The sequence below is a fragment of the Mus musculus genome, chromosome 3 (genome assembly GCF_000001635.26).
Source record: "Mus musculus strain C57BL/6J chromosome 3, GRCm38.p6 C57BL/6J".
NCBI classification, from domain to species: Eukaryota; Metazoa; Chordata; class Mammalia; order Rodentia; family Muridae; genus Mus; species Mus musculus.
The window spans coordinates 144,512,192-144,536,309 of record NC_000069.6 but is presented as its reverse complement, the minus strand read 5'-3'; the positions used below and the strand labels follow the sequence as shown (position 1 = coordinate 144,536,309).

The 24,118-nt window shown below is 42.1% G+C and overlaps 1 protein-coding gene and 1 long non-coding RNA gene across 4 annotated transcripts in view; both read left to right on the top strand.

Moving 5' to 3' along the window:
* The window catches only part of Hs2st1 (heparan sulfate 2-O-sulfotransferase 1), a 140,516-nt gene that overhangs the window by 33,907 nt on the left and 82,491 nt on the right, over positions 1–24,118 (top strand). The window lies entirely within an intron of this gene.
* On the top strand, positions 1,412–18,961 carry Gm43560. The gene is made up of 2 exons (XR_003954573.1): positions 1,412–14,985; positions 15,887–18,961. It is a non-coding gene; the product is annotated as a predicted gene 43560 (long non-coding RNA).

Genomic DNA, 24,118 nt, shown 5'->3' with positions numbered 1-24,118 from the left:
AGGAGCAAGAGTGAGACTCCCTTCTTCCAATGTCCTTATATTGTCTCCAGCAGAAGGTGTAGCCCAGATTAAAGGTGTGTTCCACCACACCTTTAATCCCAGATGACCTTGAACACGGAGATTTAATCTTCTGGAATCCATAGCCACTCTGCCTCAAGATCTCCATACCAAGATAAAGATCAGAAACTTCTATCTCCCAGCCTCCAGATTAGGATCACTGGTGAGCCTTCCAATTCTGGATTGTAGTTCATTCCAAATATAGTCAAGTTGACAACCAGGAATAGCCACTACACCCAAGTTTTCATTCTTGTTGCAAAACTAAACAAACTCATCCATTTCATTAGAATGCAAGTTTGCTTTCATGTATAATAAGTTGAAAGATTATATATTTATCAAACAATTCCTTTTAATTTTTTAATAATTTATCATCTGTAGATGCTTGATCTGATTATCTGTTTTATACTTAAACCCAGGTTGTGTAAAAGTTTCCCAAGCAAACGGGTTTAAGAAGCCTCGTCAATGCATACACATTTATGCCTAGCTCTGGGAGGCAGAGGCAGGCAGATCTCTGAGACCAGCCTGGTCCCCAGGGCAAGTAAACATTTCTCAAAAAGCTAACTGAGAACAAACAAGCAGAAAGAAGCCCATGAGGACTTCCTTTGTTTAGGAAGTCAATGATGATAACTAATTTTTAGGATCCACTAAAGCAAAATTCCAGGTTGCTACTTTTTCTTATGTATTGCAGAGCCTTTCTGGTTTTGTTTGTTTGTTTTTGTTTTGTTCGGTTTGGTTTTTTCCTCAGTATCTCAGCAAGGAAAAATAATCTGATCAGGTTGAGATGTGTGTTAGATGATAAAGCAGTGGAGTTAAGATTAGAAAGGCTAAGTCATTTACAAGTCGAATATTTTTATTTTTAAGTTGAATTATAATTTGCCTTAAGGAAAATGTACATATTTTAAGTGTACAGCTTGGAGTCAGTTCTGAATCTCTGTCTGTGTGAAGCTAAAAGCAAACCTGGCGAGCAGTTTTCTTGCAGGGACCCACATTTTCTTAGTGCTGACGTGGTTGGTGGTGGAGCCATGAGTGACATAGGTGGCTTCATAGATGTTGCTTTAAGGCATTTGAAGTGGTGCCAGTTCTAGTGGGACAGCAGGGGACAGGGGAAGGCAGTGATATGGTTTACAGGGGGCTCAGTGATATGTATCTGTAAAGAATCCTATTTACCATGCAGCGACCCATGGCTCTAGCTGCATATGTAGCAGAGGATGACCATGTCAGACATCAATGGGAGGAGAGGCCCTTGGTCCTGTGAAGGCTCCATGCCCCAGTGTAGGGGAATGCCAGGGTGGGGAGGCAGGAATGCATGCGTAGGGGAACACCCTCATAGAGTCAGGGGGAGGGGAAACTGGGAAAGGGGAATAACATTTGAAATGTAAATAAATAAAATATCCAGTAAATAAATAAAAGGAAAAGAAGAAACCAAGTTCCATTTTCATACACGTTTATGTAGCTGTCCTGTTATAGCTAATGAATCATGGACACATGGACACGTTTCTTTGAATGCATTTTTTTGTTTAAAATACTGTATGGGCTTGTGTGTGTAGTTAGATGGTTTGGTGGGCTGGTTCTCTCACACTATGTGGGTCACAGATCCAGCTCAGGGTGGGGATCAGTCTCTGACTTGTCAATTTTAGCATCAAGTGGCTTTATCCAGTCCATCTCTCTGGCTCCTGAGTGTATTTTTCGATAAGAACTGATCAAGTAAAGGCCTCAAGTTACTAGGGTAGATCCATTGTTTGAGAAAGAAACAGGCGGTAATGCTGACTCCTTGTTGGAAAGTTTGCACTCACAGAGATTTCTGCTTTGTTTATGGTGCCTTGAATTGCACCCAGGTTCCCACCCTCCGTCCAGTTCCAGTGCTTAAGGTGCTAGCCTAAGTCTGTACTGAATCCTTCGCCCACAGCCCAGGGTCTGGCCTTTGGGTATATGAACTACACGCTCACGGAGCTGCCCCGTTCCCTCTGTCCTAGTTGGTTTTTTGTTTTTGTTTTATTTGTGTATGCGTGGGAGGTGGATACACAGAGCGTCACTTTATAATTTAAGCCTAAACTGACTTGAAACTTGCTGCAACCCTCCTTCCCCAGTGTCAGAGCTGGGATTGCAGGGGTGAGTACGCCATTCTTGGCAGGATTGTCCCACCTTCAGAGGAAAGGGGCCACTAGGGAACCTAGGTTAATTCAGGTTTTCATAAGGAATAATTTGTCTGATTCAGTGGCTGGAAAGGAATCAAGTCCTTAAAAATGCTTTACAACATACTAAGGTCTCTGTATTTTGAGCTGCAGAGTTTAAAACAAATATTTCCATGTGGCAACTTTGGCCGTAGAAAAATATCTGTATTGAAAATCTGGTTTGACATTAGGTGGAGGGAGGGGAGTCTTTCAGAAGAGGGTGAGGAAGAGGTAAGAGCCGAGGGGTCAAAGACACCAAAAGAAAATGGTTCATGGAATTCATGGAATCAAACAACCATGGATCCTAGGGCATCCCAGAAACTGGGCTACCTACCAGGGAGCCTGTAAGGGGCTGACTTAGGTCCTCTGGGTATTCGTTATGGTTGTGTAGCTTGGTGTTCTTGTGAGATTCCTAACAGTGGGAGTGAGGGTGTCTCTGACTCTTTGCCTGCTTTGGGGTCCCCTTTTCTCTTCCTGGATTGTCTCGTCCAGTCTCAGTATGAGGGCATGTTCATTCTCTTACTGCTACTTGATGTGCCCTGTCTGGGTGTTATCTCTAGGAGGAAGGAGGAGGAGGAGGAGATCTGTGGAGAGGAGAGAGGGTGACTGCAGCAGGGATCTAATGTGTAAGAAAGAAATTCCAAGAGGAATTTTTAAAATTCAAAAGAAAAAAGGAAAGACAGACAGACAGACAAACCTGGTTTGAGCAATATGAATGTACACAGAAGGAAGCTGAAAGAGGCCCACTTTCCTCTTCAGATCATCATTTGTTGCTTGCTACTTTGATCTGGTGCTCCTTAGAAAAAGCTGTGTAATTGCTGCTTGTCTTTTGATGTAGTTGTATCCTGAAAAAACCCTTTGTAAGTAAGAAAAAGCTCTACCTAGTATTTGCCTGCTAGGTACCATAAGAGCAAGCTGTAGAATGTCAGTTGTTTACCTCCCGTGAGTCAGCCTGCTGGGGATTGCTTGTCATCTGCACCATGTATCACAGATTTTAAAGTGTACTTTTTCTGGATGCAGCACTGTAATATTTAGAAATGGTAAATCAGTCATTGTAAGTTGGAGAGCAACCTTATGTGGTGAGAAAGAACTATTGATTGTTTATTTTGTTTTATAGGCTGCTATGAAAAAGACTCTTATACCAGAAAAACATAACTGTTATACTCTGCTACTGTATTTTATCATAAAATAGTTTGTTTTTGGAGAGGTTTTTCTCACTTGAGACTTTGGGTCACTTTTTTTTTTCTTCTTTTTTTGCTAGTTACCTACAGAGGTCCTCCTAATTAAAGAATTTGACAATATATTGGATTCTATCAAATGGAGCCCCTTTCCTATCCTTGAGTCTTTGGCCTAGATTATCTGGGATGTAAGAGCAGACACTGAAATCATCCCCAGCTCTGCCATTTGAAGTTGTACATGGGATGCTGTAGGTGGTGGTGCCCTGGAGTCACAGTGAGTGCTCACCCTGCATGAAGGGCCAGGCTCGCCCAGGATCAGCACCCTGCAGAGCACTCAGCCAGCCATGGTGCTATACCAAGTGTCAGATTCACATGCATGAGTGGATAGCATTGGGCTGACCAGGATGTGGTGGCCAGCTAGATATCGAAGATCTCGGATGATGGCTAACTGACTTCTGAAGTCGTGAGTCTCTTCTGGGGCTCAGCTCTGGAAAACCTGGTGCAATGGAAAGGGGTCTTTTTTATGTTGGAAAGGGGCTGTATAAAGTTTCTTCCCATCTCAACCCCTTCCCTCCCTCCCTCCCTCCCTCCCTCCCTCCCTCCCTCCCTCCCTCCTTTCTTTCTTTCTTTCTTTCTTTCTTTCTTTTTACCAAAAACATATGGTTGGTAGCTAGCGCCAGGAAGGCTGAGCTGCAAGGATGGAAAATTCGAGACCAGCTTGTAAACCCTGCCTCCTAAAGGTTGAGAGGAAGGAGTAATACATATGTGCTCAACAGGCTTTAAGGCTAAATGTATTTTGGAGTCTCTTCTATAAGTATTCTTTACATACACACGCACACACATGCACACAGTCTCTCTCACACAAACACTCACTTAAATGAATAAGTTTAAGAGGAAGCAGTAGTCTAAATGTGCAGCTCCAGCTAGAGAGTGCAGATTGGTTTGGTTGGATGCTGAAGAGCAGTAACAATGGAGGATGTAGAAATACCATCTGAATTATACAGCGGATGGCAGAACTGTGTGTGCATCAGCTGCGTTAGCTGTGCATGGAAGTCAGGGTGGGTTTGCACAGCTATTCCTGTGCTGGTTGACTCTTCACTATTTGTCTCACAGTTGCAAACTTCTAAGTGATCTAAAAGCAAAGATTAGAAAACTCTGGGTCATATTTTAATGATGTATTCTTTCATTTTTAATTATGTGTATGTATGTATGTATGTATGTGCTTTTGCCCCCAGCCCATGCTGTGCTGCAGATCGGTGCCATAAGTGCCTGTACTGTAGCAGCCACTCGCACACAGCCCAGCACCTCCAGAATATTAAGTTTCCTTTCCATTGCTAACGTCATAAAGCTTTGATTTAAAAATGAGGACCTTTCCTTTCCATCAGACATGCTTTCCATTGCTTCTTTGTGTTGTTCTGTCCCTAATGTTCTTTCACTCTGTGATTCCAACAGTTCCCGCTGTAGCTGGGTTGCTCCTGAGGGTTAAGCTTCAGGAATCGCTCCAGCTCTTGTCTTCTTTTGTAGTTACCTCCTGACAGGTGGAGGAGGCTCTGCTCTTGGACTCTCACCACTCTCACTCCTGCCAGGCACGTCCTGACATTTCCTGGCTGACTCGCTTGCTTCTTACAGGTCGCTCATTACTTCTCACTGGAGGCTGGCAATTTCTCTGAGAATATCTGAGTCTCTGTGGGCCTTTCCCGGAGAACACTCTCTACTTTGTACCTTATAGTTATTTATATATTTGCATATTTAGTTTTGCAGAATAGCTACCTGCTGCCCTCTTCTGGCTTCATATTAGTTTGACCTTAAGTAAATTTTAATTATTGTCTTGGAGAGACCCATGGTTTCCCAAAACTGACTTGATTGAGAAAAATCACTTAGGTGAATTTTTCTTTTAAATTTGCAGTACATGGTTTTCCATTTTTAGAGATTCTATTTAATTAAGTATGGGGGGAGGGGGGTGGTTATTGGTAGAGTAACAAAAACAACACTTGGTGTTAAAAGTCTCCAGCCAGTTATTAAAATCTGACTGTAAGATAAGGAGGTAGTCCTTAGACACCTGGAGATGTAGTCCTCACACTTTAAAATGTCACAGGTAAAGAAATAGACAAGGAATATAGGACTTTACCTTCGTCAGAAAAAAAGAAAAACAAAAACAAAAAGAAAAAATGAATTTGGCAGAAAAAAAGGCCTGCTCCTGCCTGTGTTGGTTTGGTAATTTTACTCTAGTGACAGTCTTGGGAACTCTCAGCAATATTTATAGCAGCCAGGACTAAGGGACTTTGACACAGCAGCCAGGACTAAGGGAAGTTGACACTAATTTTATGGAATCTTAACCCACTATGTTTTGTTTTTTGAAATGCAAAGACAAACAGAACAAAAACAAAACAAAAGCCCTCTGATGCTAACAGCTTCTGGGGCTGTTCTCCAGCAAACTGGAGTTTGGGAGCACAGGCCCCAGGTCCAGCAGCCCAGCCACCCTCCAAATACACCCGCTGAAAGGATGAGCGGAGCTGAAAGGTAGAGGACAGAGATCTAACATGTTAGGAGGAACAAATGAAGGGCCCAGGGCCCCTTGTCGAATCACTGGGTACCAACATGAGCTTTGCATTCCTATAGAGAGGAGTTTTGGGGACACATTTGCATACTCAAGCACTTGTGGCTGGGCTACGGGCTGGTTGATTATTAGTTCTGATTCTGCAGGATGCCCAAAGAGGTCTGTACAACTGACTGTCAGCATGGCAAGATCAGACTGGTTCCTACAAGGCGCTCGCTTCTGCTCTCTTGTCCTTAGTGGTATTTGTCTCCACGTTGGAGAGTCTGTCCTTGGAGGATATGGTATTCTCGGGATCCAGGTCTTGTGCTGTACCTTCAGCCTTGGAAGGGGATGAGATAAGTTGGTAGACACTCCTTGAGAGATGCTCTTGCCTGTGCAGAGTGAAGTAGGAGTTCCATCCAGAGGCAAGGACCTAACAAAACAGTCATGCTAGGCTTCATTGCCTTTTAAAAAGTCTACTTGGTGACTCAAATGAGAAGTCAGTGTTTTTGTTTTTTTTTTTTTAAAGAAACCCTGATGAAAACATACACAAACATAACAGACAGAAAAACAGATTCTGCGTGTGTTTCTGTTTTGAAGTTCTGGCTCAGAGATAATGGTGTTTATATGGCTTGGGATTCTTTGTTTCTCTTTACCTTTGGTTCACTAACTGTAATTCTCCAATCTGAAGCATATGGATCTTCTAAACTCGTCTATGTCTGTAGACTGTTTAAATGCCTTTGATCTGCTATATGCTTTAAAATAGATAAATTCACATCTTGTGTGTATAATGTAAAACGTCTGTGTTGGCAGTCATGTGGTCAGGGCTGATGCTGCTTCTTGGTGTAGAAAGCTGCTGGACATGTATGGCTCCCTGGGTTTCCTCTCAGCACCACAAGCATGAAGGGTCATGTTTTTTGGAAAATTAATTGCAACCCTGTTGAACTCATTTCATTCCCTTTTATTTGCATGAAGGATATAAAGGTATTATCCAGTTGAACAGTTTATAAATTAATGTTTATAAACTGAAGGAATGTAATAATTTTTTTCTCTTAAACTTTGGTACTAATTGCATTTAAAGTTGTTCCAAATATGTGGTGTTTAGATATATACATTTTCCTTAGGAAACTACTCCTGCTTCTCTCTCATCTTAAGCCATCTTCTCCCTGCTATTCTTCCTCCCTCTGAGATTATTTCCTTAATGTTGTTAATACAGACCTCTCTCCCCACCTCCCACCCCTGCCCTGCCTGTTTAGCCTGTCCTACTCCAGAGGCAGAGCGAACAGTGGTTAGCTGCTTCTGATGCAGACAAGGCTGGGCGAGGCCAAGGTGGGCATTGGAGTAACTGGGGTTCTTGACATTTTCCTTTCCTTTTTGTCCCCTTTTTGTTCCTGAAGCCCGTTCTTGTATGTGCTGTTCAGATGTTCTTCCACTGAGCCCCGCCCCATGGAAGATAACATTTGGTTTCACACTGAATCTAGTATTCTTTGATTCCTGAACTACTCTGAAGTATCTTGTCAGGGTTGCCAGGCATTTTACTTAAAAATTTATTTGTAAATGACATCCCTCTGAGGGGTCTTGCTTGCCCTGTGCCCATCTGGCTGTCTTTGGGCGTGAGCCATTTCACCTGCTTGTTTCCTATGCAGATTGTGTGGTTTGAGGCCGCAGGGCTTGGGGACCTGGAACTGGGCTGTTGGGAATTGGTTCTAATGCTTTTGTCTTACTTTGGCTCCCAAAAGCTAAGCTTCCAGACCTGAGGGTCCCTGCCCCCAGCTGGCTTCAATTGGTTATAAAGAATTGCTGTACAGCCAATGGCTGGGCAGGGAGATGGAGTAGGACTTTGAAATTGTGCGGGCAAGGGACTGGGAGATGGGAGGAAGAGGAGAATCGCCATGACTTGAAGGGAGAGTGGTCAGATTTAAGAGCTGCAGGAGAAAAATCATCCATCAATGTAGGTGGAAAGGGAAAGTGACCCTATTTGGAGCAGGGTGGGTGCCCAGAAGATAACAGGGTGGCAAAGATAAAATATAGATTTAGAAGATGTTATGCCAGGAATACTGGAGGGGTGTGTGTGTTAGCTGCAGAGAAGTTAGAAGTGTCCAGCCATTGAGCTACTCAAGGCATATCAAAATTGGCTGGTGAGTGAGAGAGAGAGAGAGAGAGAGAGAGAGAGAGAGAGAGAGAGTGTGTGTGTGAGTGTGTGTGTGTGTGTTTCATTTGTGAATCCAGAGCTCTTGGGCGGGCGCAGTGTGTGGAACCGGCTAGGAGCCAAAGCAGATTAACTAATTTGCCTGCGCACTTGGCTGTGTGTCTTTCATCTCCTGACCCAGCCTCTGACTTCTGCAGATGATACCTGTTCATTGTTCCTCTCGTGCACAGTCAGCTAGCACCTGGTCCAGAGGACACGAGAGCCTAGCAGTATAGCGCAAGTTATGCTATACATATTACTATACATAGACAGTACATACTACCTACCATGCATAGGAGTCAGATCACAGTTCTCCCATTCCCACAGACTTACAATAAGGTTCTTTTTCATTTAATTTCTAAAATTAAGGAAATAAAATTTCTTTCCTTATAAACTTATCTTGCAGTCCTAGTGCTTACAAGCTATTGAGCATCCAGAAGTCACTGATGCGGCACTTGGAATGGTGGTGGTGCAAGCATCCGAGCGGGAGGTTACTTTTAACCAGCACTCTGTACTCACACATTACACCTAGCATCTCAGTATGATAAATAACACCGAGATAAAGACCTGCTTACATAAATGCTTGTGTCTCTTCCATCAGTAGGCATGGTATTAGTTATTCAAGTGTGTTTCAAAAGTTAGAGCTGGCATGAAGGACTTTAGAGCTGTCTGCCTTTGGGTTGTCTCGTTAGTTTGTGGCCTTCTCCAGGGATGAGGGATTGTCTGAGAAATGCCAAGGCAATGTCCTTATGGAATGTAATGAAGAAAATAAACTCTTTCCTCATCTACTAGCTAAAAACTCTTAGCCTTCCAACACAGTTACAAACTTTAAGTATTTTTATGTCGATATTTACAACCTAACAGGTTTGTCTAACCTAACAGATAGAACACAAAGGTAGTAAGCAACTTTAGTAATTTACCCTTATGTTGTATAACTAAGCAATATAAGGTGAACGGCCTTTGATGGCAATTTGCTTTCTGAAGTCCTGAGTATACAGTGGTGCCATAGAACATCCTGAGTATACAGTGGTGCCATTGAACATCCTGAGTATACAGTGGTGCCATGGAGCATCCTGAGTATACAGTGGTGCTGTGGAACATCCTGAGTATACAGTGGTGCCATGGAGCATCCTGAGTATACAGTGGTGCCATTGAACATCCTGAGTATATAGTGGTGCCATAGAACATCCTGAGTATACAGTGGTGCCATAGAACATCCTGAGTATACAGTGGTGCTGTGGAACATCCTGAGTATACAGTGGTACACTGAAGACAGTTTTCCCATAGATTACCTCCTAAAAGTCCCTTCTTAAAAACCATTTAAGTTTTTACTTCTTAGTTTTATAAGTCATTGCTAGGTTTTTGCATCCTCACCTAGGTGGTCTTTTAAGGAACAAAATGCCTTTCCTAAGAAAGCATCCTGTTTTCTTCCCAAGGAAAGCTATTCTGTGCCTCTGTCTTCTCCACTTTCCTGAGCTGTATGTATATGAAATGCGGCACAGCTCTTCTCAGGGCGGGCCAGAGAATCCTTCTCATTTAAATGTTGGAATAACCTAGTGGTTTCTAAGGGCTAGACTTTTGTAGTAATATATGTTAAGTCAGGTATTACAAGTATACATTAATATTTTTGAAATTTAGAATTATTATTTGAAACAGAGTAGTTAACTTAAAAATTTATAAAAAAACAACTTGATAAATTATTCTCTACTTAATTGGCTTTTTAATTTAATAGTTAATCAGATTAAATTTATTTACTGACAGTTCTTTTAATTAAAAGTGCTTTAAATCATAGGTAAAAAGACAGTTTCAACATTTTCTAACAGAATGATTAAATCTTGTTTAGGTTATTCTATCAGTACACATTTTACAATTAATGTCTTAATGCAAATAAACATGATTAAAACAGTTTCCTATGTCAGCAATTTAATGATAATGAGAAGAGCTGGAAATAAATACATGTTGGTTGTGAATCAAAATGCTAAATGAACCCATCTATACAAACAAATCATTTTAAGCCTGATTATTTTTTTGGTCTACTATGGGTGGCATCAGCCTGTTACTTTTGGAAAAAAAGAAAATTACACAAGTAAATTAAGACATGGCACAAATATACAAATTTGGAAGCCTTTGCAGTATTCATAAAAGCTCCTTTATGCACTAGAATAATATGTATATTAAACATTTTAATATTTACACACAAATAGATGTTAGTTAGCACCATTAATTTTTTTCCCTCAGCAAAGCTCCCATAAATAGCTTCACCTAATGCTGGCTCAGCTGATTGATCCTCGCATGGACACGTGTGGGAGGCAGGGCCAGTGAGAGCTTCTCACCAGGACTTTATTAACTAGGTTTTCAAGTCTGTTCCATCAGACGCATTTACTAATGGTCAGTCGTATATTAGTCACTATTCTAGTTCTTGTGGACGTGGGCAGGAAATGGAGTTGAACACCTACTCTTTTGAAACCAGCTCAATGGTAGCAAGGTGTGGGAACAGTGGCCACTGAGATACAAGGCCCAGAAATATGGAATGGAGAGCTTTTAGAACTCGGGGCACATACTAATTATCTCTAGGCATGAAACAAATTTACGAAGTTAAAAAGTAAGCATTGATAAGATGTGGTCAACTTTCTGGAGAAAATGGAAGGGAATGTGTACTGGCTAGTTTTGTGTCAACTTGACACAGCTGGAGTTATCATGGAGGAAGGAGCTTCAGTTGAGGAAATGCCTCCATGAGATCCAACTGTAAGGCATTTTCTCAATTAGTGAGCAAGGGAGAAAGGGCCCTTGTGGGTGGGACCATCTCAGGGCTGGTAGTCTTGGTTCTATAAGAGAGCAGGCTGGGTAAGCCAGGGGAAGCAAGCCAGTAAGGAACATCCCTCCATGGCCTCTGCATCAGCTCCTGCTTCCTGACCTGCTTGAGTTCCAGTCCTGACTTCCCTGGTGTTGAACAGCACTATGGAAGTGTAAGCCAAATAAACCCTTTCCTCCCCAACTTGCTTCTTGGTCATGATGTTTGTGCAGGAATAGAAACCCTGACTAAGACAGAATGAGAATTGTTGGCAGAGATGAAGAAGACTGTCTGAACCACGAAGCTGTGTGATTGGGATCAGGAGTGGGGTTTACAGTGGACTCATCTTAGGTCATGTGTCAATGCCTAGACCTAACTAGATGTGTGGCTGTAAAGATGGAGGATTTGAATGTATGGTTTTTCTTTGCAATTCCAATCTTACAGTAGAGGAATGAACTGTTCATAGCAGAAAGTTTTTCTCTGGCCTGACAAAATAACAAAAATTAAATCATACAGAGTTTTGTTTTGGGATTGGTTTACATGTGTTCATTATTGAAAAATTATTGCGTTTGAGAGTCAGAAAATATTCAAAGATGACTATCCACTTTCTAAAGAAGAACCAGTGTTAGTTATTACTTTATTCCAAAATGTAGATGAGGAAGAGAGTCTTCCAAATACTTTCTGCTGGGTCAGATTTACTTATTCCCAGGCGAGGACACATGTAGGCACAAAAAGGCCAGCGTGTCAGAAAATCTTGGGAAAATGAAAATATCTGTAAAATGCTTTTATCTACAGTATAGAAAGAACCACTAAGAATCCACAATAAGAGGCAAGCATGGTGGCACATACAGCTTATACAAGCACTCAGAAAGAAGTCAGGGGTTCAAATACAGCTGAGTGGTGTGGTGAAACCTTATCTCAGAACAAACAAAGCCTCAGTGATAAGAAAACAAACAATCCCATAAAAAACAAGCAAACCACCCAAAGAAGCAGTTCACCTAAGAGGTCACACAGATGCTGGCAGGAGTGGTCATTAGAGAACACGAAATTCAAACCCTACTCTACTGGTTAGACTGCCTGAATCTCCTGATGCTGACCTGGGCATGAAGCGGTAAGTATTCTTCATTGCTTTTGTGAAGTAGACACCTGCACGTCTGTGTCCACCTCTGGGGAATGGGAACAGCATGTGGCCATGGTTGATGAAGTTGTGGTACACTCGGAATAGAGTACTGTTGAGCAGTGAGAATGAAATGGTCATTACAGCAATGTGAACAGAACCAGAGAGAGAGGTGTTAAGTGAATAGACCAGACTCGGCAAGACGGCACTTAGTGCTCACATTGGAGAATCTGAAAGGGTGGCTTTGTAAAAGTTGAGACTAGAATGATAATCCTACACTGAATTACCTACACTGCAATGTCTATTAATGTTTTTGTGACTGACAGAATATTCCACTGCAGCAGCTTAGAGTGGAGGCTCTGTTTCCTGAGTTCATATTCCTTAGAAAAGGAGGCTCCATTCCCTGAGTTCATGTCATTACACAGATGTGAAATGAGCAAGACCCAGACTCTGCTTCTGAGGGAGAACAGTGCACTTGCCCTTCTGTGCAGGGCTGCTTTGGTTTAACCCAGCAATAGCATGCAGAAGGCCTGACTGGAAATCCTAACCCGGCCTCCTTCAGGTCTTTGAAGTTGTGCAGATTGCTTGACTTCACTGAGCCCCAAATTACCATGAATACATACGGTCACCCTTCACAAGATTAGGGAAACTCTGGTCTGTAGTGACATCACATTGTTGGTTGCCTGGATCTGAGGGGAGCCTGCTTGGGATGCTAATTTAAAAGGACTTTTCTGAGATTAAGAAGATACCATGGTTTAAGTCTGGAGAAAGGGCTCACTCAGTGAGTAAAGCATTGAAGACCAGAGTTCCAGTCCCCAGAGCCCATGTAACATCCAGGACAGTGGCAGCCTGCCTGAATCCCAGCACACTGGGACCCAGTCCCCAGAACGTTACCAGCCAGAATGAGCTAGTCCTAATGATGGTGGGCTCCTGGTTCCAGGAGAGACCATGTCTCCATGTATGAGATGGAGAGTGAGCTGTCCTCCACATGCGTCCACACATACTGCATGTGCCCACACACTTGCAAAGAGACACATGCATCCAAAACAAAAAAAAAAAAAAAAAACCCAAACCACTAAAAAAACTGCCTATGTTAGATATTCTGTCAAACTCTTTCTGTACACTTTTTATCATGTATACATTATACCTCAACCTGGGTAGATTTTAAAGCCAGCATGCTTGTCCTTGAACCTTGTTTTCTTTCATTTATGTTCCCAAAATGTGAATCTTGGAGTGAAGTAGCTAGAGATTAGAGTTAAGCTCTGTCCCGTTGGCTTTCTTGCATATTTATGTAACTCTCCGCTTAGTTCATCCTCTTGTTTCTCAGGACTTTAGGGGAGAAGTGACTTTCACTTGTGCACCATTTTGAAATCATCTTACTTCCCATGTGATTTGAGAGTCAGTCACACTGTGGAACTGAGAGCAGTGTTTTCCAGTTTCAGGTTTGTTTTTAAAAAGGGTTTCCTATCTTGATGTTAGACAGAGAAGGATGCTATAACTTATAGTTATCAGAATACTAACTGACTACATAAAAAAGGGAATGGCAGAAAATAAAGCAGTGGAAGCACTGTGTTAAATAGAAATTCTGAAGCTTGGAGGGGCCTGATGCCAGTGATGTTGAGACTGAGTTCAAGGGCATTCTGGGCTATGTAGTACAGGCTCTCAAAGAGAATAGTAATAGTAATAATGATAATGACATTAATAATAGTAACAGCAACAACAATAATAATACATCCGAGTCATGGGTAAGCTGGTCAGTTAGATTCTTTAAAGCCAAGGGCAGAGCTTTTCACACACACTAGCTCCTTTTTAATAAAAATGTTTATGACCTCAAGGTAATCTTCAGCTGTGCCAAATAAATTATAAATGTGTGCTTTAACGTGAATCTGAGGGAATTTCTTGTTAAGGAATTGCTTATTCTATACCTTTTCCAAATAATGCTTTTTGTTTTAGGTTTATGAGTTTTGCCTGTATGTGTGCATATGTGCCACATACATGTCTGATGCCTGTGGAGGTCTGAAGAGGGTATTGGATCACCTACTGGACTTAAACATAGTTGTTAACCATTATGTGTTGGGGAGGGGACTGAACCTAGGTCTTAAGCAAGAGCAACAATTGCTTTTAACTCGAAGTTACTTTTCTAGCCCCTTATATTTCAGTGTGTGTGTGTGTGTGTGCAAACTGGAGTAGAGTTTTCTGAGACCACTGGCTTCAGCTAGTTGTGGATAGCATCAATTCTTCTTGATTAAAAGCAGACATGATAAAGCAAGAACATTTTAAAGAAGAAAAGTATGAGCTAAGTGAGCAGTACTCTTACTAAACCAGATGAGTAGCGTATCCAAATTATATGCTGGGAGAAGGCTCATTCCATTACCTAGACAGTATGTGCCTACAGATGAATTGATCCTGTTCTTATAAAATTGTGTTTTGTTTTGTTTTGTTTTGTTTTGTTTTTTAAGTAACATGCTTAGCGTGTCTCTGCTGTTCTCTTGACCCCCCCAGCCCTCATCCTCTTGGAAACTCTATGGTAATAATCTGGTTGCTATCCCTCCTCAGTTTTTCTGCTTTTGTTGGAGGCAGGTTCCATTTGTGTAGCTCAGGCTGGTCTCACATGTTGCAGTATATCTCTGTCTTGGCCTTCATTGCTGGAATTATAGGGATGAGCCAGCCTGCTAGGTCTAAGTGATTTTGAAGACATTTAATTCATATTTACTTTAAAGCTTTTTATGTGTGTGTTTATTGATTTTGCTTATGTGGGTACTGTGTATGCACACACAGGTGTATGCACCCGCAGAGGCTAGAGAGGGGTTGGATCCCCTGGAGCTGGATTTACAGGTCGTATGCCACCTGATTTAGAAACCAGACTTGAGTCTTCTGCAGGAGCATCAACTCCTAACTATGGAGCCAGCTCTTCTCAGACTCCTAACTAAGGTGGATTCATAATAAGGTTAGTACCCCAAGCTAAAGCCGACTCTCCCCTGATTTGATTTTGTCATTAAGCAGTGCACACGTACAGGAGACTTGTCTTAGTTCTGAGAATGGTCATCAGATGACTTACTTGGGAGACCTCTCTTGAAAAATTGCTATTACTGTTTACCACACACCCTGAATTTGTGTGCCTTTAGCTATTAATGTGTACCGTGTGCTGTGTGCAGTGTTTGTGTGTATCGTAAGTGAGGCTTGGCACGTCTGTGATTACTTTGTGGTATTTTCAGATCATATTGACTTGGCAGAGGTAAGACAGTACAGGTTTGCAATGTCATAGCCTAGAATGGCGCAGACATTGTGGTGACATTTACTGAGACTCACCCTGAATCCCTGAGCGTGGGAGCATGGGGACATGGGAGCGTGGGGGCGTGGGGACATGGGAAGAGCAGCTTTGCCCTTAATAATCCAGACTTGAGGTTTCAGCAGCCCTGCAGTTACGATGAGTCTTTTACCCTAGTCCCTCTCCAAGACAGTACTATAGCACTTAGTAAGCAGCATCTTTCTAATCTACCAACAATTTGGTAACGTTTTTATGGCTCATTATTTTTCTAGTCACTGAGCTACACCTGAACACCTCAGCAACAGTTCTCGGCCTCCAGTGAGGCAGAAGTACAGAGAGTGGAGAACGCACGAAATAGAACAGAGCTGAGAGAACACACTTAATGCATCTGGCTCTAACACGCATATAAAAGCCAATCAAAAGATCATAGCAAACCAAAATTTTTAGAGTTTTTGAGAATTTTAAGAGTTTATCAATTCTTATGTTCTATGCCACTAAGATATCTCACTGAATATCAGACAGTGTTTCAAGGTAGAACACACTGCAGTGTGTCTGTCCTAACTCACATCTGACCCAGCAGCACCATCACCTGAGCAAGCATTCAGTCAAAGGAAATGAAGTTGTGACATCTGCAGGAGTGTTCACAATAGCCAAGGTGTGGAGTCAACCAGAGTGTCCATCACCCGGTGAGTGGAGTTTTAACATAGCATGTAACACAGTGGCATGTTACTCAGCCATAAAAATGGGATAATCCTTCAATGCCTGGGAGAGTGGAGCTTCAAGATCCTGTATTCAATTAAACAAGCCACACACTGGACAGCAAATGCCACAAAGCAGCAGTCATTAGTGGGAAGAAACTACAGGCTCCATTCATAGAGGGAAAGCAGAAATCACTCCAGAATGACACACTGGGGAAGTGGGTCGTGGGAAGGACCGAGAGAGGAGCAAACAGATGGGAGAAACTGGTTCTCGGTAGACAGTTCCCAGCAGTCCCAGACACAGCTCAAACACAGAAGAGTACAAACCTTCCAGCACATGGGAGCGCTGGAGGAGAGGACTGTCATCTGTCCTAATTGATTATCATTCATGTGTCCAGATTCTGTTGTTATCGTTAGTGAACTGCATCAGTTAAAAAGAAGAGTAAAGAACCTTCAGTGTGCCTTTACTGGACACGTTTACTACAGAAGATGAATAGCAGGCACTATCCTCCGCCTTGTTAGCTCTGAGCTCCGGCTTTGACATGGCGTTGATGAGAACTGTTCTTTTTCTATCAGCCTCCTAGCATCTGTGGCCAGGAGTCACATTTGCTGCATTTAAATAGACTAGTGTCTAAATTATCAGATATATTGTAGTTAAATGTTGAGTAAAATTTGTGGCTGTGGAATTTCACATGTTACCGGGTATTTAAATGGTGAAGAATGTTTTATTATAGTTAAATAGCAACTATGTAGTTAGAAATGCATATTAATATAAATTGTTTAAACTGATAGTAATAGTGAATAGCTGTTATGAAATATATGAGTTTATCTTACTTCACTAAGAGATGAAGTGTTTTCATTAGAAAATACTAATTCTTAGGGGTTTGTACTTAAAAATTTTAAATGTATTTACTTTTTTAAAATTGTGACAAAAGATTCATAGCAAAATTTACTATTTTCAATAAAGGCAGATATTGGTTTTAGTGAAGAAAAGAAAATACACCTTTTAGTCCTTGACTCCCAGTCAGTCCTTCATCCTACATTACTTGTGGTGTAATTCATACTCTTGGGGTCTCTGAAGAGACAGTGAATTATTTCCCTTCCATTCTTAAAGAATTCGCTGGCTACAGCTCTGTGCTGATACTTATCTCGCTAATGTGTTTGCATAGTAACACAGTAATAGCGTTCAGTGTTTATAAATCACTTCCCGTCTAGGTAGTGAAGCCACTGAGTATTTCATCCTAGTGATGCAGAGTGGTATGTACTTACTGCATGCATGTGGTAGTGTGTTACATGGAACATTGTCATGTTAGTATGTAATGGACTCCTCTCATACAGTTAGTTCTCTCCTTCTCTTTATCTCCCCCCCCCCCCCCCCCGTCCAGTCCCCTTTGTTCTCCTAGTTTGGCGTCTACATTTATGTCAGATGTACATACATAATTTTCTGTATCTTTATTATGTCTAGGATTCGTATATGAGAGAGAGCATGCAATATCTGTCTTTCTGAGACTGACTGATGATATTCTTACTATGTCATTCCCCATTTCTATCCATTCTCTTGCAAACAACATTTTTTATTGTTCTCTCTGGCTGAATAAAATTTCTGTGTATATATGTGTGTACATCATACTTTCTTTATCCATTTCTTTGTTAAGTTTATGTCTATTCCTAGGCTGGTTCTATAACTTAGCTATGGTGAATGTCAGCAGTAAACACTGACTGCTGTGTAAGTCTTTCTGTGACTTACTGACCTGAAGTCCATTGGGTAAATACCCAAGGTGCTACAGCTGAGTCCTATGATAGATCTAATTTTAGATTTTGTTTGTTTGCTTGCTTGCTTTTGTAAATCCATACTGATTTCCGTATGGCTGGATTAAGTTCTCTTTCTACTAGGAGTATATGAGGATTTGTTCCCCTGGTTCCACATGGTTTCCAGAGCTGTTATTTCTTTTTCTTTTTTTCTTTTTTTTTTTTTTTTCGTGACTGGCCATTCTGACTAGAGTAAGATGGAATCTCAACATAGTTCTACTTTGCATTTAACTGCTAGCTAGGACATTTTTCTCATGTGTATTGTTCATTTGCACTTCATCGTTTGAGAGCTGTGTTCAGTGCATTACCTACTGTTGACTGGTGACATCGAGTCCTTTGACCCGGCAACCTTTACCACTTGTCTCCTCAGCAAGTATCATTGTGCCACTCAAGAACTCTCTACCTATTGGCCAAACGCTCCCGCTCTTGGTACAGACTTATATTCTGTGTCTCTGTGGACCTAAGGTTTGCAGGTACTCTGTGGGGAGAAACCAACCATGCAACACATGGCCTTAACACTGGCACACCGTTTGCAGGTTTCATTCATGTTCTAGTGTGTATCAGAATTCTGACACTTTGGGCGGGGGGGGGGGGGGGGGGATGATTTGAGACAGCATCTCACTTGGTAGCCCAGGATGACCTGGACCTCAGGGCATCCTCCAGCCTTATCCTCCCAGGTGTTGGCATTACAGGTGTAAGCCACTGCCTGGTAGAAGTTTATTGTTTTAATGCTGAGCACTGCTGGATTGTGGGTCCATGCTGTATTTTGTTTACCATTGTTCCAACAGCAGCATTTCTAACCTCGTAAAGTGGATAGATTACAGACAAGAATCAGCCTCAGGCCGGGCGTGGTGGCACACGCCTTTAATCCCAGCCCTCGGGAGGCAGAGGCAGGAGGATTTATGAGTTCAAGGCCAGCCTGGTCTACAAAGTGAGTTCCAGGACAGCCAGGGCTACACAGAGAAACCCTGTCTTGAAAAAAAAAAAAACAAAAACAAAACAAAAAAAAACAACAAAAAAAAGAATCAGCCTCAGAAGTCACCTCATCGGTCCAGCCACCTCAGATACATGAGATTAGGCAGTTATTACAAGAAGAATGTCAGACGATGCCAGGAAAGCCTGGAGATGAATGTTTTATTTAAAATTAACAGCTACATGTTGACCTAGGTGCCTGCTTTACAGTATGGCTTTACAGTGTGTGTTCATCTTCCCACTCAGCATTCTCCAGAAAGACACTTCTCCAGAGCACCCCCAGTGCAGCGGGGGGTGGGGACCTGGGGGGTTCTATGTGTAATCATTCAATAAGAGGAGAGAGATGAGGGGGAGGCTTATGCAGCCTGATCCTATTTCTTAGAGGATGTAAGTAGCTTCCCATGAGCTGCATGCTTAGGAGAAATAGTGATACTGTGCCATTTCTTACTTGGCGTAGTTTATCTGATTGAACACAGCTATTTTAAGTATCTTGTAAAAATTTACAAGAGATTAAAGGGTGCTAGGAACTCCCTGGTGCCCTAAATATTGGCCTCCTGTCATCCCTTTTACAACTCAATACTGGTGTTCATTAATTACAAGTTAAAGACATTGGAGCTTGGGGGTGTGCTTCTTGATGCAGTCATTGAAAGGCAGGATCGAGCTAAGTTTCAAGATTTCAAAGCCTTAGCCCTTGGTATCTTCTTCCAACACATAAGACCTCCTGACTTCTGTCTACCTCAGTACACACCAGGTACAGTTTGGGTCTGTGACAACCACAGGGAAGAAACCAACCACAAGGAAGGGAAGAGCCGGCACCTGCTTCTGTTTTACTGTCTGTTCATTCGTCCGTTTGTTTTAAAGAAAGTAGCAAGAATCTTCTTGCTTTATGACAGGCACTAAGTTTAGGAGTTCCGTCTGGCATGGGAGATGATCCTTACTGTGTGTTTGAGTGTGTGTTTAAAGATTTATTTATTTATTTATTTATTTATTTATTTATTCATTCATTCATTCATTCATTCATTTATTTATTATATGACTACACTGTAGCTGTTTTTTAAACACACCAGAAGAGGGCATCAGATCCCATTACAGATGATTGTGAGCCACCATGTGGTTGCTGGGAACTGAACTCAGAACCTTTGGAAGAGCAGTGCTTCTAACCTCTGAGCCATCTCTCCAGCCCCTATCCTTATTGTTTGTAATGTAGTAATGAGTTTGGCTTCATTCTTTTCAGAGAATTTAAAAGGCCATTTCCAAGATCTTTAGGTTTTGTTTTGTTTGCTTATTTATTATTTTTAACAGCAGACCTAATTTCTCCAAATAAAGGATATGTTCTCTGGTATGTTTGGTGAGTACTGTTTGACTTTAGAAAATCATTTTATTAAAGTGGGTTTGTAAGTATGGCCCTCCTTCCTTCTCCAGCCTCCTGAGTGCTGGCCTAGAGGCAGATATTGGTATGGCTGCTTAAGAGAGCAGGATAGTAAATGCTCTGTAATGCACAGTACCAATGGTGTTTGCTGGACCTTGTTTGCTGTGCTCTGTTTAATTTCCTAATTTCAGGCCCGTTAGTCTTCTGGTAGGTGTCTCAGTGACACATTGTTGTGTCCCCTGCTACAGTCCAGTGTTTTGATCCTTATCCATGGGATACAATAATATACCCCCCAAAGGTGTCCAAACTGTGAGCCTTGGATTTACGGATATGTTTTATCTCCTGAAAAAAATTAATAGCAGATGAGATTAAAGTTCTTAATCAGGGTTTTGGCAGTGCTAGGTCTGTTTCCAAGGGGCTGAGAGAAAGTTTGAGAATATTTTTTAAAAAATTAAACAAACAAACAAACAAACAAACAAACAGCAGAAACAGAAACAAGGGAGGCTTGTGGTTTCCATAGGTTATCTAGGTCAGGCCAGGGGTCTGATGCTTATGTCGGGTCAGCTTTCGTTCTGCAAGGGCTGCTGGAGAAGGTGGCATTGCTGGGTCACTGTGGAGTGGATGTGTCCCTGAGATGATTGCTTCTGTTCTGACGTGCAGTCCATCATAGGTGATTGATCGCCCTCATCTGGAAGCTGGCCTGGTCTTGGTCAGGAGTCATCAAGACAGTTACAGATCAGTCTTGTATTCCTGGACTCCAAGGGAACTGCAGAAGAGAAAGACTTCGAAGGAAAAATATTTTTTAAAATGGACATGAACTTTAGTATAGGGACGTGTCCTCTAGCTGATTCCAGCAAAGGAGTCACGCTCTTGCAAGCAGCGCTTGACTTTGTATCTGGTACCCTCTCTCAGGACCTGGAAGGTGTGTGCTGCTTACCTTCAGCGCATCAGTCAGATGACACTATCGAGATGAAATCTTGACTATCCTGATTTAAGTTGTAGTACCGTCCGAGTACATTGGATTCCCTGGCTTGATTGTGCTTCCCACTGTTAGTCTTTTAATATAGTAAGCAGGTCTCTCACTTGGAGTGTTATTAACTCTCAATCTACTAGGGGGATTCTTTTTATTCCTTCATGCAGTGTCAGTTGCTTAGAACAGAGTCAGGACCTCCTCTGTGTTCTGTGAGAATCTGAAGGAGTGAGCACAGCATCCTGATGTGCTTTGTGTTTCAAGAATGAAAATGTTAGGGTGGTCCATGTCTATAAATCTATTAAGATTCTTGATTCTAAGCATAATTCCCACTGACTATCACTTTGCTCTCCAGATAATTGATTATTACTATAAATAGCTCCCCAGAATATTGTATGATATTCATGCTAGAGGGTCTTCTTTAAGTTTTACTTCTGCAGTAGCAGAGTGTATGTACCCTCTGCAGGTTAGTCTTTCTGCTGAACAGAGTGGGTCCCATCTCAGTCTGCACATGATACACAGGCAGCCTTCAATTTCTCCTCATTAGTGGGGAATAGGGATGTTTCTTAGTATAAATTGCCGAAAAATACAGCAGTTAAGCATACATGTCGAGAGATTTTAAAAGAAAGTACACTATTAGATGCAGATATCCTTTAAAATGTGTTTGCTTACTCTGGAATAAAGATAAACAATATCAACTCATTTTATAGACAAATTAAGTAGACCGTTGTTCATTTGCGGACTGCTTGTCCAAATTGTAGACTTTTAAAAATAGAAACTCTTAGTTGTGTTATCCGCCGAGTATCTGCATGCTGTTTCCGGGGTCCAGAATGAATGCTACTGGGAAAAATCTCAACCTCACACCCTGTAAGCAGTGCCGATGGAAGGTTGCCATCGTCACGTCATGCGCCATTGATTTAGTTGCAGGAAATGCTTGTCTCTTGTTCTCTCTCAGTTTCTTTCACCAGTTATATAGTATAGACTTGACGGAGCACTTTGCCTTACCTTCTTTATTTCTTAAAAATCTGCTTGCCCTGGAAGCTATGCTATCTGTGTAAGCCATGGAATTAATGATCAGAAACAAGTTTGTTCCAAACTTCCCTGAAGTACCACTTGACCAAATGATGAAGCATTTACTGCCGAGAGCTGTGTTCCACAAGCTACTCAGAAAAGGAAAGAGCACTTCTGGTCTCTCTCCCTCACCACTGCTTCCAAAGCCAGGTAAGACTGATGTCAGTATTGCAGCCTCTGCGAATGTGGTTGGCACTGAACACCTGTTGAGAAGTGTCACACCATCCGTGCTCATTGTGTGGCTAAGGGGAGAAAGCTCTAGTGGCCTTGTGAAACAGCAAAGGCTTTCTTTATTCCCACCACATAAGCAGAGTCACTGATCGATCCCAGCCACCAGGTGAGGACTCTGGAGCCTAGTAGGGGTTGAAGCAGGGTTTATACGCCTAAAACCTGCAAGCCCCTGGGCCACCAGAAATGGAGAATTAGGGGCTTTTCCAAGTGTTTGATCATTGTCTGTTGACAATGAACCTAAATGTTTGTGCCCAGTCGATCAAGTTAATTTTTTCTTTCTGTGGATAGGAGAAGGCATTATGTTTTGGGGAACCATTGTTGATTAGAGAGGGAGTTGGTCAGCTTAGGTAAGATGGAGTCTGAAGTCCAAGGCAGCGCCTAAGACAAGTTCCTTTTATCTGCTTCCAATAAAAGTTTGTACTTCAGTCTGGCTTCACCAAGCAGCTGTCTTATAAGGCGTCACGGTGAGTCTCACGCAGTAAGAATTTCAGAAGTAGTACTTCAGCTTTATGTGCTTCAAGCCCAGTAAACACGAGTCTTACTCCAACCTTTCCAGACACGTTTTCAAGCAGAGCTTTGCTCCTTTGCACAGAGCAGGCGTTGCTCAGGCTCAGCGCTGGTGTGCCTGTGAGTGTTGGTCTCTTCCCTATGGAGAACCTTGCTCGTCCTTTTCCCTGGGATATATCAATGCTACCCCTGCCGCTTCTCTGCTGAGACCTAAAAGATTATTCCTGGGGATCCATCCTTGCAGCTGTTGCAACAGGGAACTCATTGGCTCAGCTTCTGAGTGTGTGGTCACTCAGATGAGTGCACACAACCAGTCCCTTCCTAGCCTTGCCACTTTTGCCACTTCCATGCACCCTTTTGATTCTGAGACCACTGAGTCCTTTTTAATTATCCAGATTGCCAGGAAGAGAGCCACTTCCCATACTGCCCCAAATAAAGGTTGCCAGTTTCCATCACTGCAGCTCCACTTGCAGTGGAGATCAGAGTCTAAGAGAATATCCCACAGTTCCTTTTTTCATTATTTCATTGCATTTGCATATTCTCTCTCTCTCTCTCTCTCTCTCTCTCTCTCTCTCTCTCTCTCTCTGTGTGTGTGTGTGTGTGTGTGTGTGTGTTTCTGTACGCCCAATGGAGGAGCTAGAGAAAGTACCCAAGGAGCTACAGGGATCTGCAACCCTATAGGTGGAACAACATTATGAACTAACCAGTACCCCGGAGCTCTTGACTCTAGCTGCATATGTATCAAAAGATGGCCTAGTCGGCCATCATTGGAAAGAGAAGCCCATTGGATACACAAACTTTATATGCCCCAGTACAGGGGAACGCCAGGGCCAAAACGGGAGAGTGGGTGGGTAGGGGAGTGGGGTTGGGTGGGTATGGGGGACTTTTGGTATAACATTGGAAATGTAAATGAGCTAAATACCTAATAAAAAATGGAAAAGAAAAAAAAAGGAAATATAAATGAGGAAAATACCTAATAAAAAATTAATTCAAAAAATAGTGTAAAAAAAAAAAAAAAAGAGTTCTTCCTGTTTCCCAGCACAAAAGAAAAGAGCCTTTAAAAACTGTAGCGTGGGGCTGGAGAGCTGGCTCAGCAGTTAAGAGCACTGACTGCTCTTCCAGAGATCCTGAGTTCAATTCCCAACCACATGGTGACTCACAACCATCTGTAATGGGATCCAATGC